This window comes from Pieris napi, chromosome 17 (genome assembly GCF_905475465.1).
Source record: "Pieris napi chromosome 17, ilPieNapi1.2, whole genome shotgun sequence".
Lineage (NCBI taxonomy): Eukaryota > Metazoa > Arthropoda > Insecta > Lepidoptera > Pieridae > Pieris > Pieris napi.
The window spans coordinates 5,376,831-5,392,017 of NC_062250.1; positions in this window are offsets into that span (position 1 = coordinate 5,376,831).

A 15,187-nucleotide genomic window follows, 5' to 3' on the forward strand; every position below is an offset into this window, starting at 1 on the left:
TTTATACTTAAATGCAAATCACATATAACAATAATTCTAAGCAATATTTTAACAAATCGCTTTTCTCAAAGTCCCTCACCCCAAAAGGCACCACTCCATTACATTCCATTTACAATTCACACTTTGTTGAAAGCGCATTTTATGAGAGGTCCTACCATTATTCTCTTATATTTATTTGAATAAAAGTCAGTCATATTTTGGCTGCTTGGTTGAATTGTTTAAATATAATAACCAACTGTTCTTATACTTTAACTTTTATAGGTTTCGTAACTTATGTTACCTGGAAGTACTACGTTCGATTCCCGGTGCTTTACACTACATATTGGTAAGACTTTTTATTAAATTTGGGCAGTGTTGGTTCTAGTGCGACTCTCATACCTGAGGTCGTAGGTTCGATCCCCGACTGTGCACCAATGGACTTTCTTTCTATGTGCGCATTTAAGATTTGCTCGAACGGTGAAGGAAAACATCGTGAGGAAACCGACATGTCTTAGACCTAAAAAAGTCGACGGCGTGTGTCAGGCACTGGCTGATCACCTACTTGCCTATTAGATTTAAAAATGATCATGAAACAGATTCAGAAATCTGAGGCCAAGACCTAAAGAGGTTGTTGCGCCATTGATTTATTTTTTATATTAAATTACCAAAATATATATAAACGCGAATTAAATCATTTACAAGTGTGTGTGTGTTTTGTCGTCAACCGTACTGCGAAAAAAGTATTATTTTTCAAAGTTTATTACTTTACAATTTTCTAAGACCTAAAAAGATTTGTATTTTTTAGTTTCGTCTTTCAGTTGGTAAAAATACAACATCCCTTCAAAGTGACCACTTACAGTTTTTTTGGAAAGAAAATTCGTAGGCTTTTTATGTTGAAGGTAGGCGATACAAATGTCGGGATGAAGAGATTCTCGTGATAAATGGCTAGCCTTAAATTCGTAAGAAATAAGCCATGTCTACACTATTTAAACTATAATTTTTTTCTTTAATAAGTATGATACTAGAAAATTTATAACTAGCTGATCCGGCAAACGTCGTTTTTCCATGTTTATCATTTATAATAAAAAATAGGGGTTTATCGTAGAGGGGTGAAAATTAGAAAAAAAAAACTATAAAAAAATAAAAAAAATAGGGGTGGATTACCCATAACATTTAGGGGGATAAAAATAGATGTTGTCCGATTCTCAGACATACCCACACTAATATGCACACAAAATTTCATGAGAATCGGTCAAGCCGTTTCGGAGGAGTTTAACCACAAACACCGCGACACGAGAATTTTATATATTAGATATTTGTAACTGTTGTAAAGACCAATCTCCGGGTACCTATATGAATTATTATAAAATATTCGAGAGAGAACATGTACTATTAGAGACTTGTATGTCTATTAACCTGAAGCAGTGTTGGCCTAGTGTTGCCAGGGTGCAACTCCCTAAGTTGATAGCTTTGATCTCTAGTTGTGCACCAATGGACTTTCTGTCTGCATCTAATACTCGCTCGTACTGTGAAATAAAACACCTTGCGGAAATTGGCACATGTCTCCAATCCGATGTGACAAACAGAAGTCTGACCACTTACTAGTCTTTGAAATAAAAATGACCATAGACCTAGCCAAGACCTATGTAGGGTTGTAGTGCCATTAGATTATTATTATGACTGTTGGAATATATATGTAGCGGCACGCGCTTAGGCCAATGCAAGGTCTAATACCTGCAGCTGAGTTTCATCATCGGACGTCAAGGCAAAATACAAAATACCATCCGTATCACCTCGACGTCCGTCGTTCCACAACAGAGCGTTTTCTAAGGCAGTTTTTGCCGCGCACCACCACTATGTGGAACCAGCTGCCCACAGAAGTATTTCCGAACCAATTCGACTTAGGGTCCTTCAAGAAAAGAGCGTACCAATTCTTGAAAGGCCGGCAACGCACTTGCGAGCCTTTTGGCATTGTGAGTGTCCATGGGCGGCGGTATCACTTAACATCAGGTGAGCCTCCTGCCCGTTTGCCTCCTATTACATAAAAAAAAAAAAGTGTACTAACGTAGCAACCGCTGAGATCTTCAGTCCCTTGGTTTTACAAACCTTTCAATCAATTCTTGTCCATAATAAATGATCATTTCCTCACTCTATATTTAAGACATTTGAAAAAAAAAGCGTCGTACGTTAAGGACTGAGAGCTTACATTTGTAAGTTTAAAAACAACATCCTTACCATTCATTACAAATATTATTTAGGTATATAAAGTGTACGCGTGCCTTTACAATATTTTTGTAAGAAATCTCTAGGACGCGACTTCTAAAACAATTGTGAGGCTTTGTCACGACATGTTCCGAGTTATTTCACTCGGTACCCTAGTACTCAATTTTCCGACATTTTGGGCTTTATTTATTAACTGTCGTATCATCATTATTCGTTAATTTAATGTTGCAGTCGGAGTGTCCAATGAAACAACCAAATTTTATAAAATTTGTATTCACTCATGCATAATTTATTTATTTATTAAAGCTCACCATATATCTATATACATAGATGTTAAGTTGGTTTGTGTACGCTTCAAAAACTCAAAAATTTCTGTGCCGATCGAGCTGAAAGTTTAGTACGATATATAATCCGCACCAAGTATTTTTTTTGTATCTATTTTTTTTTCATTTTCTTCCACAAGTATTGCAAAATTAAACTTATATGAAATATATTCTTTCTTTCAACCATTCAATCACAATGTGCCACAGCGAAGCGTGGCAGGGTACAGCTAGTGATATATAAATTAAGCTCACATCATATATCAACAGTATGTATAAGTAACAAGCTAAAAAAAAATATGACAATTATGGTTAATGGACAATGTTAAAAAAAATAAAAATATTACACTTCCAATTATAGATTTTACTAGTAAAACAACTGATCAGGTATCAGATAGGCACTGAACAATGCATTGTTAGTATGGTAATACACTTATGTATCAGAAGATCATTTCCTAAATCTCATTTGGGAATGTTATCGGGTATGCATTAAGCATTTATTCCCCTCATCCATAAACCTTATAAAAACTTCAATTATCGAATTAATCCTCAGACGTGACGCGCATCTCCTTCAACTTCTATATTCAGGTCCTTATGTTAAGCTCCCCTAATAGATGTTTTTTGAAAATTCCATCTCACAGCTCATCCTTCTTAGGCAATTCGTTTAGGATCTCCGGCATTAAGTTGTGGAATAAGCTGCCCGACTCCATACGATTGTCTACCTCCTTAACATCTTTTAATTTCTTCTACATAAACATTTCTTAACCGTACCCTATCCTGCTCAATCTTGACTTCTGTAATTCTTATTGTTTTGTATTGCATCGCAATTAATGAATCCGTGAGATTTGCTTATTAGTTTTTAGTTTATTTTATTTAAAAAAATATTCGTTTTTATAAATAATCCTTATCAAACTTTGTCGACACATATTCACGACAGAACATGTATTATTTCAGACATAAAGTATGTCTATTAAAAAACCGTTGGAATATGTATTTATATGATAGAAATGCAAAAATACCGTGGTATTTGTGAGAATTCAAAGCTTGCATTTGTTCAAAACAACTTCGCGGCTATAAAAAGACGCTCTATACACGGTGACAGCTACGTTTGTTACACTCAGCCACACCTGTGTCTGCATTTTTACTAAATGAAGTGTTTGTATTGTACGATGTATGGTTTGTAACAGTTTTCTTAAAATTGAGTGCATTTATACAGTAACTAGTTAAACCTACGAACTTCGTACCTAATGGCCTAAGATTAAAAATTAAAAAAAAATATTTTTTTTTAAACATTTCACCGGTATGATTATTAGATAAATTATATACCAATCGAAAGTATGAAGCCCATAGAATATGCAAACATTAGGTTGCTTTTAATCAATTAATTATTTATGTATATATTTTTTATGTGACACTAAAGTATATATACATCTTTAGTAAAAAAGAAAGTTATAGTGATACATATATAATACTACCCTGATTAAAAATATTGATTGAAAAAAATTTAAAAAATTTACTACATGCAAATTATATATTTTTTTTTTAATATTAATTAAACATACTCTGGACTGAAATTTGCTAGGCAACCCATATGGATTATATTTATTGACATATTAAATTAAATATAAAATACGTTTCATTAAATAAGCATCTCGGTGAAGGTCGTTGTATATCGGGATCTTATAGGTACTATAACATTCAATGAATGTCGTGTTACATATTAGCTGAACTTAATTGATGATTTTATGAAAACAACACAATGAATGCAAAATAAATATTAAGTTCTCCACTATAACCGAATTGCAATATTTAACGTTACAAGTGCCTTGACTTGTTGTGTATTTAAGTAGTTTGATATATTTTACTACTATTAATAAAAGGTAATAATATTTAACTACTGACTATTGTATTGCACGCTTACCTCGTCGAAGTTTCTAGGGCAGATGTTCAGCGTCCATATGAATTTCTTGTGTCACTGTTGAGCACTCGATACAACGAGTTTTTTTTTATATAGAACAGAAGGCAAACGGGCCAAAGGCTCCCCTGATTTTATGCGATACCGCCAATAATATAGTAATATAATAATATAATAATATAATAATATAATAATATAATAATACAATATTATAATAATAATATAATAATATGCAATTATGGAACATAAGTAATAAATTCGCGTTTTTATTGGAGACGTTTCAATTAAATTCAATGCGTATAAACAAAAGATAATATTAATGTACTATAGATAAATAACGTCAATCACGAACTGAATCCAATGTGTCTATGTCCATTGATTCAAATATCGAAGTGTTTTGAAAATTTACAATCCTTAAGAAAGCTTACGTCTAGCTTATCTCAGTACAGGATTCCCAGAAGAGGATTTATTTTATGGAAAAAGGAATTACTAATGTAACCATATTATATTTATACACATTTAAACTTAGCAAAATATACAGGGTGTCGATCAGTCAAATTGAAATATCTGTAAAATATTTAATTAAATAAACAATAGTTGTATGATAATAAAAATTGCATGCATTTGTATAAATTTTAGATCACACTGCTCTAATCTATTAGAATATATAATAATGAAAAGTTTAAAAGAGTACCAAGAGTTTTTTACGCCGGCTTTTTCTGTCGGCGTACATCCTCTGAAACCCTCTAAAATATCGGAAAGTTTTCGAATAAATAAATTAATTAATTTTACGAATGCAAAGAGCATGTGGTGGCAAGGAATAAAACATTTCTGTATTTGCAAAAAAAGTTATTACCTTAATGAAATCCTAAATTAAGTGTAACTAAAGTTAACAACAACAATAATAATACGTTAAATTGTCAGCAGTACGCTGAGGTTCACAATCTTTCGACAGTTTATAATCTCGCGAGATAGATTACAATCTAACGGTGTTTACAATTTTACGTTAACATATATTCATCTCCACTTATCCTTTTCGCATCTCTGCGACGTCCTCTATACTTGACCTTTTCCTTTTGCTAGTATTTCTAACCCTATCTCTTCTTTTATATTTAATAAGTGTCTCTCCATAGCTACTTGACAAACGTCATTATTTTATTTTGGGCATTAGTGAAGGCTCTGGATTGGGCAGTATTGTTAAAAAAGTCAAATAAAAATAATTATTTTTCGTGTTATAACTCGAATCACACGAATTATAAGTCAAAAGGTTAGGGTATTTAAACTAAACGTAAGGTTTAGTGTGCTGCAAATATTATACCCATACGGAACGAGAAATGTATGAATGTATGAAATAATTTAAAACTAAGGAAATACTAAAAGGAATATTCGTTATATCATATTATATGTAGGATGACCAACTTTTGTTTGAATGAACGACTTTTTCAAGTTTTTGATCGTGACTTTATTGCTAATATTTGAAGTTACGAGAAATTTCGATAGATGTACCTAATTTTACATTTCAGACAGTAATTTATTTTATAAAATGATACCCATGTAAAGAAAAGGTTGAAATGAGAGTTAAATTGTAATTCAAAGCCCCTTTTTTTATCGATCAATTCGTCGATTGTTCTATTGAGAGCACATTTGACCGGTATTGTTTATAGAAAAAACAAACACGTATTCATTCAAAAAACAGTATGTCAGCTTACTAATAAACGTGTAACTTTGTCTGTATACACGCAACAATCTTCCTAGTTTGAGGTCCGATTTGGTAATTAAGGTGTCAATTGGCGCAGCTGCGAAGTGGTTCTATAGAAAGGGTTTTGTAATAAATGACAGGTTTTAGCCTTACAATCTATGGGTATATATATATATATATATATATATATATATATATATAACTAATTCTTATTTTTTCTATATAACAGGAACCGCAAATAGCAAACCGTCCGGAAGCTCACCTGATGTTAAGTGAAACCGCCGCACATAAACATTGCCAAAGAGATCAAAATAGAAATAAACATTTACTGTCACTTCTCAAATCAAGGGCGAACGGAAGAGAAGAACTGGCAATAGACTCTCCGCCACTCTTTTGAATCGCCATGTTTTTTGTTTACACAACGTTTGTAAGGAGCTGCAACCATTACACCATATTCCACATGACATCTTAAGTAATAACTAATAATAAAATAAATTAAAAACAAACAAAAATTTGTCCTCTATCAGCAGGAGGCATAGTGAAATAGGAGCACGCACTTACATTCTCGTTTAAGGGCGTGCAAATTAATTTAATTATCTTATTTTAATTTGTAGTCAAAATAATTTTACGAAGGTTATATCTATATACATATTTTATTTCTGATATGATTTAATAATGAGCTAACATAAATGGTGTACAATATTTTCGAACCAAATCGGAAAAAAATATTTACTGGTATTCTCAGAGCTAGTTTATAATAAATACTCTTTTCAATATGCAATGTCAGGCAAAACGGAGAAAATACAATCAAAATTAAAGAAAAAGTTTACTCCTCTAAGGCACATACTAAAATGGGTGTCTATGGGCTGCGGTAACTTTCTGACTATCCTGTAAAAATACACAAGTGGAAATTTATTTCAGAAAAGTACATATTTGAAATTTAAACGTGCATAGGTGAATAAAACGTTACTTTCAAATTATATTAAACATTCTTAACAACATTAATTACTTCAAGTTTTATTCATTTAAAATTCGTTACATATCACGATAGTCATTAAATATCATTCCGAATATAGGACGGAAAGTGCTATCTCAAAACATTGCCACTCCACATTTTTATTTTAATTTTGCGGTGCGCTCTACGGAAGTGTTCTTTGAAATATAGCTTTGTGCGCCGGTCTGTAATCTGTGGTTTTAAATCCTTTTTTCACACTCAACGTCAACATTTACACAGATCAAAATACCTTTTAAATTAAGGCGAATTTGTAAACTGAGCTACGCATTATGGAAATTCAATTGTTTATTTTGGAAGTTGATATTAGATTGGAAACCCAGATATTAATAAACCTAAGCTGACTTAGTGGTCGGAGGACATGACTCATTTTGGATCGCAGTGCCAGCGGAGTGGGCGAGTGTAAAATCAAAGACTAAATAAGTAGCTGCTTTTAGCTGATTTTCAGTATACTTAAACCTATTACAATTATCTACAAACATAATAAAAATGAAGAACTAACATTTACCTAATCGTAACATAAATCTTTTTAAACTTTTTTATGACATAAATTCGCTTATAGTTCATTTGTCTCGGACGTTAAAAACTTCATACATCATTCTATTGATAGGAGAATTTATTGGTTCTTACAGTTTTTAATGGGGTATGATATTATCACAAGTGAATAAAATACTTATAAATTAAATAGATTATAAGTTGTCGTGTGGTAAATATAATTAAATTTTGGTAGATGTCAATAGTCAAACTTTGGTTGTCAGTTCAACAAAGACCTTCTATGAACTTAACATTACATACTTACATAAAACATTAAATATAATTAAAGCTGGTAGCATTAACAAAGAGTCAAAGGCAAAACTTAGCGCTAAGTGTAACTGCGGTATGGCTAGGTGAGGGGTACCGGGTTCGATTCCCGGTTCGAGGGCAAGTTTTAATTTAATTACATTTGTTCTCGGCCTTTGGGAGGGTTGTGCGGTACCGGGCGAGTGCCTAAACCGTACATGGAGGACACGGTCGAAGTTCTAAGGCAAGCACGAATTATGAAAAATCTTATACTTGACGCTGGCTAATGCACAAACCGTGCCAGAGCCATTAAAAAAAAACTGTGGTATGTCAAAAACGTATTGCATTAATTTTCAGATATGGAAGTCATAGTTCGTGCTAAGTTTATGAAACTCGTTTGTTAATCCTCCTATCGACCATAGAGTATAGGTGGTGCCGCCCGTAGAACGCAAAGTATTACATGACATTCTGTATAAAAGTGGTATAATATGCCACAGATAATATTTTCACTGTAGTCTATGTTTTACGTTCCGCAATCAATGAAAATTAAACGCAAAATTCTTATTTTAAAAAATAATTCCAATGCGCCTAAATCCAAGTCCTCTATAGAAGTGTTGTCTCAATTGTAATATTAGAGGCAATCTAGTTAAGTGGCCGCCATCAAGAGATCCCAGAAACGAAATATTTTCCCTACTCTGTGACAAAACGATGCCGCCTGCCCAGAATGGATTACTGTAATTTCCCAATTAATTATGATAATTGTACTTTGCCATCGTCCAAATGTTTGCTTGGAATAAAAACGATGTCTTTACTGAATGAGGTTTATTTGATGTTTCAAAATTTAAATATTCTTTTTGAAGTTAACATTATTCAGAACTAAAATCTTACACGGCAAAGATAATTCAGATCAGATTTAAAATCCTTCTACACTAGGGAAGACAATTCCCTTACTTTGTTCTTCGCTCACTCGAGTGAGCTTCCGTCCTGACCTTCAAGCGATTGACCATCCCATGACGGGCCAAGCCACGGTCCTAGTTTTGCAGGGACCAGCTAGGCTCGCCAAAACAGCCCGAGCTGAGCTGAGCCCATTCAGTTCAACAGTCAAATTCCATTAAAAAATAGCTGCTTGGCTTTCGGGCTAGTCAGTGGTTAGACTAGTAGAGGTTGGAGTAGGAGGAATTCATTATCAAACGTGTCATTTGTTTCCAAAATGTTTAAAAAAAATACCAGCTAATGCAAAGCAGAAGGCTTGTTAAATATTTGGTGAGAACTGGGTAAATAAAACAGTGCAATTATCCGAAATACTCATTAAAATAAAAATGTAAACTTACTAATTAAGTAGGCTTCGTACGGTACTAATTAAGGTAACTAAATGAGTGAAGTGCCCCGCCCTGACTTTAATTTCATTATTATTATTTTAAATTGCCTGATTTTAAGAACTAATTTTACACATCTGAATTTTGAAAGGATGAATGTTTTTATAGAGCAGTGTCGGCCTAGTAGCTTGAGCGTGCGACTCTCATACTTGAGGTCGTAGGTTCGATCCCAGGCTGTGCACCAATGGACTTTCTTTCTATGTGCGAATTTAACATTTGCTCGAACGGTGAAGGAAAACATTGTAAGGAAACCGACATGTCTTAGACCCAAAAAGTCGATGGACTCTCAACGAAACTCGACGGCGTGTGTCAGGCACTGTAGGCTGATGACTTACTTGCCTATTAGATTTGAAAATGATCATGAAACAGATTCAGAAATCTGAGGCCAAGACCTAAAGAGGTTGTAGCGCCACTGATTTATTATTTATTAAATGTTTTTATATTTAATCGATTACTTCCCCTTAGTGCTTGACGCTCAGGCCTTGGTTCCATCCAGGTTAATTCACTCGATAAAATATGTAGAATGATCTCTAGACTTTTACTTTCAATTAAACATTTGTTTGAATTGTTTTTATCAAAGATTATCAATGAAAATATTAGTAAAGGTTTTTCATTTTTGATAATTTAACGGTTAGTATAATCTGTAATCTATTTCTCGATGTAAAGAATAAATGTCTAGAATAAAGATCACAATTGAGTTTTAACTGAAATACTCTTTGAAATTATTATTATTTATTATATATTATTATAATTAAATTTGAAAATCGAAACCTTGCTTTATAATTACACGATTATTTCATATCATTCGTTCGATTAATTATCAAAAAAAATTCAGTCCAACGTCAAAACGTGTATCATTTTGTCAGAACTTTATTTATTTAGAACCTAACCACTGTAGGTATACCTAAGGAACAGTATTTAAAACAGAATCTCACGTATTAAAGTTGAATGGAGATAATATCAGGTCACTCGAGACCTGAGCCATACTGCAATAGATAAGCTTATTCAGTGCGTTTGCCCTTAATAGATAAGCTTGTTCAGTGCATATGCCCTTAATAGATAATATTAAAGCTTATTCAGTGCATATGACTGCAATAGATGGTTAAAGCTTATTCAGTGCATATGCCCTTAATATATAATGTTTAAGCTTATTCAGTGCATATGCTCTTAATAGATAAGCTTGTTCAGTGCATATGCCCTTAATAGATAAGCTTATTCAGTGCGTTTGCGCTTAATAGATAAGCTTGTTTAGTGCATATGCCCATAATAGATAAGCTTGTTCAGTGCATATGCCCTTAATAGATAAGCTTGTTCAGTGCATATGCCCTTAATAGATAATAGCTTGTTCAGTACATATGCTTATTCAGTGCATATGCCCATAATAGATAATATTAAAGCTCATTCAGTGCATATGCCCTTAATAGATAAGCTTATTCAGTGCGTTTGCCCTTAATAGATAAGCTCATTCAGTGCATATGCCCTTAATAGATAAGCTTGTTCAGTGCATATGCCCTTAATAGATAATAGCTTGTTCAGTGCGTTTGCCCTTAAAAGATAAGCTTATTCAGTGCATATGCCCTTAATTGATAATATTAAAGCTTATTCAGTGCGTTTGCCCTTAATAGATAAGCTTGTTCAGTGCATATGCCCTAAATAGATAAGCTTATTCAGTGCATATGTCCTTATTAGATAAGCTTATTCAGTGCGTTTGCCCTTAATAGATAAGCTTATTCAGTGCATTTTCCCTTAATAGATAAGCTTATTGAGTGCATATCCCCATAATAGATAATATAAAAGCTTATTCAGTGCGTTTGCCCTTAATAGATAAGCTTGTTCAGTGCATATGCCCTTAATAGATAAGCTTATTCAGTGCATATGCCCTTAATAGATAAGCTTATTCAGTGCATATGTCCTTAATAGATAAGCTTATTCAGTGCAAATGTCCTTAATTGATAATATTAAAGCTTATTCAGTGCATATGCCCTTAATAGATAATAGCTTGTTCAGTGCGTTTGCCCTTAAAAGATAAACTTGTTCAGTGCATATGCCCTAAATAGATAAGCTTATTCAGTGCGTTTGCCCTTAATAGATAAGCTTGTTCAGTGCATATGCCCTTAATAGATAATAGCTTGTTCAGTGCGTTTGCCCTTAAAAGATAAGCTTATTCAGTGCATATGCCCTTAATAGATAAGCTTGTTCAGTGCATATGCCCTTAATAGATAATATTAAAGCTTATTCAGTGCATATGCCCTTAATAGATAATAGCTTGTTCAGTGCATATGTCCTTAATAGATAAGCTTATTCAGTACGTTTGCCCTTAATAGATAAGCTTGTTCAGTGCATATGTCTTAAAGATATATCTTATAAATATTAAAGCTTATTCAGTGCGTTTCCCCTTAATAGATAAGCTTGTTCAGTGCATATGCCCATAATAGATAAGCTTATTCAGTGCATATGCCTTTAATAGATAAGCTTATTCAGTGCAAATGTCCTTAATTGATAATATTAAAGCTTATTCAGTGCATATGCCCTTAATAGATAATAGCTTGTTCAGTGCATATGTCCTTAATAGATAAGCTTATTCAGTGCATATGCCCTTAATAGATAAGCTTATTCAGTGCATATGTCCTTATTAGATAAGCTTATTCAGTACGTTTGCCCTTAATAGATAAGCTTGTTCAGTGCATATGTCTTAAAGATATATCTTATAAATATTAAAGCTTATTCATTGCGTTTCCCCTTAATAGATAAGCTTGTTCAGTGCATATGCCCATAATAGATAAGCTTATTCAGTGCATATGCCTTTAATAGATAAGCTTATTCAGTGCAAATGTCCTTAATTGATAATATTAAAGCTTATTCAGTGCATATGCCCTTAATAGATAATAGCTTATTCAGTGCGTTTGCCCTTAATAGATAAGCTTGTTCAGTGCATATGCCCTAAATAGATAAGCTTATTCAGTGCATATGTCCTTATTAGATAAGCTTATTCAGTGCGTTTGCCCTTAATAGATAAGCTTATTCAGTGCATTTTCCCTTAATAGATAAGCTTATTGAGTGCATATCCCCTTAATAGATAATATAAAAGCTTATTCAGTGCGTTTGCCCTTAATAGATAAGCTTGTTCAGTGCATATGCCCTTAATAGATAAGCTTATTCAGTGCATATGCCCTTAATAGATAAGCTTATTCAGTGCATATGTCCTTATTAGATAAGCTTATTCAGTACGTTTGCCCTTAATAGATAAGCTTGTTCAGTGCATATGTCCTTAATTGATAATATTAAAGCTTATTCAGTGCGTTTGCCCTTAATAGATAAGCTTGTTCAGTGCATATGCCCTTAATAGATAAGCTTATTCAGTGCATATGCCTTTAATAGATAAGCTTATTCAGTGCAAATGTCCTTAATTGATAATATTAAAGCTTATTCAGTGCATATGCCCTTAATAGATAATAGCTTGTTCAGTGCGTTTGCCCTTAAAAGATAAACTTGTTCAGTGCATATGCCCTAAATAGATAAGCTTATTGAGTGCATATGCCCTTAATTGATAATATTAAAGCTTATTCAGTGCAAATGCCCTTAATAGATAAGCTTATTCAGTGCATATGTCCTTAATAGATAAGCTTATTCAGTGCATATCTCCTTAATAAATAAGCTTATTCAGTGCGTTGGCCCTTAATAGATAAGCTTGATCAGTGCATATGCCCTTAATAGATAAGCTTATTCAGTGCATATCTCCTTAATAGATAAGCTTATTCAGTGCGTTTGCCCTTAATAGATAAGCTTGATCAGTGCATATTCCCTTAATAGATCAGCTTATTCAGTGCATATGCCATTAATTGATAATATTAAAGCTTATTCAGTGCATATGCCCTTAATAGATAAGCTAATTCAGTGCGTTTGCCCTTTATAGATAATAGCTTGTTCGGTGCATATTCCCTTAATAGATAAGCTTATTCAGTGCCTTTGCGCTTAATAGATAAGCTTATTCAGTGCGTTTGCCCTTAATAGATAAGCTTGTTCAGTGCATATGCCCTTAATAGATAATAGCTTGTTCAGTGCGTTTGCCCTTAAAAGATAAGCTTATTCAGTGCATATGCCCTTAATTGATAATATTAAAGCTTATTCAGTGCGTTTGCCCTTAATAGATAAGCTTGTTCAGTGCATATGCCCTAAATAGATAAGCTTATTCAGTGCATATGTCCTTATTAGATAAGCTTATTCAGTGCGTTTGCCCTTAATAGATAAGCTTATTCAGTGCATTTTCCCTTAATAGATAAGCTTATTGAGTGCATATCCCCATAATAGATAATATAAAAGCTTATTCAGTGCGTTTGCCCTTAATAGATAAGCTTGTTCAGTGCATATGCCCTTAATAGATAAGCTTATTCAGTGCATATGCCCTTAATAGATAAGCTTATTCAGTGCATATGTCCTTAATAGATAAGCTTATTCAGTGCAAATGTCCTTAATTGATAATATTAAAGCTTATTCAGTGCATATGCCCTTAATAGATAATAGCTTGTTCAGTGCGTTTGCCCTTAAAAGATAAACTTGTTCAGTGCATATGCCCTAAATAGATAAGCTTATTCAGTGCGTTTGCCCTTAATAGATAAGCTTGTTCAGTGCATATGCCCTTAATAGATAATAGCTTGTTCAGTGCGTTTGCCCTTAAAAGATAAGCTTATTCAGTGCATATGCCCTTAATTGATAATATTAAAGCTTATTCAGTGCGTTTGCCCTTAATAGATAAGCTTGTTCAGTGCATATGCCCTAAATAGATAAGCTTATTCAGTGCATATGTCCTTATTAGATAAGCTTATTCAGTGCGTTTGCCCTTAATAGATAAGCTTATTCAGTGCATTTTCCCTTAATAGATAAGCTCATTGAGTGCATATCCCCTTAATTGATAATATAAAAGCTTATTCAGTGCGTTTGCCCTTAATAGATAAGCTTGTTCAGTGCATATGCCCTTAATAGATAAGCTTATGCAGTGCATATGCCCTTAATAGATAAGCTTATTCAGTGCATATGTCCTTAATAGAATAGCTTATTCAGTGCATATGCCCTTAATAGATAAGCTTATTCAGTGCATATGTCCTTATTAGATAAGCTTATTCAGTGCGTTTGCCCTTAATAGATAAGCTTGTTCAGTGCATATGTCCTTAATTGATAATATTAAAGCTTATTCAGTGCGTTTGCCCTTAATAGATAAGCTTGTTCAGTGCATATGCCCTTAATAGATAAGCTTATTCAGTGCATATGCCCTTAATAGATAAGCTTATTCAGTGCATATGTCCTTAATAGAATAGCTTATTCAGTGCATATGCCCTTAATAGATAAGCTTATTCAGTGCATATGTCCTTATTAGATAAGCTTATTCAGTGCGTTTGCCCTTAATTGATAATATTAAAGCTTATTCAGTGCATATGCCATTAATAGATAAGCTTATTCAGTGCATATGTCCTTAATAGATAAGCTTATTCAGTGCATATGCCCTTAATTGATAATATTAAAGCTTATTCAGTGCATATTCCTTAATAGATAAGCTTATTCAGTGCATATGTCCTTAATAGATAAGCTTATTCAGTGCATATGCCCTTAATAGATAATATAAAAGCTTATTCAGTGCGTTTGCCCTTAATAGTTAATAACTTGTTCAGTGCATATGCCCTGAATAGTTAATAACTTGTTCAGTGCATATGCCCTTAATATATAAGCTTGTTCAGTGCATATGCCCTTAATAGATAAGCTTATTCAGTGCATATGCCCTTAATAGATAAGCTTATTCAGTGCATATGTCCTTAATAGATAAGCTTATTCAGTGCATATGCCCTTAATAGATAAGCTTATTCAGTGCATATGTCCTTATTAGATAAGCTT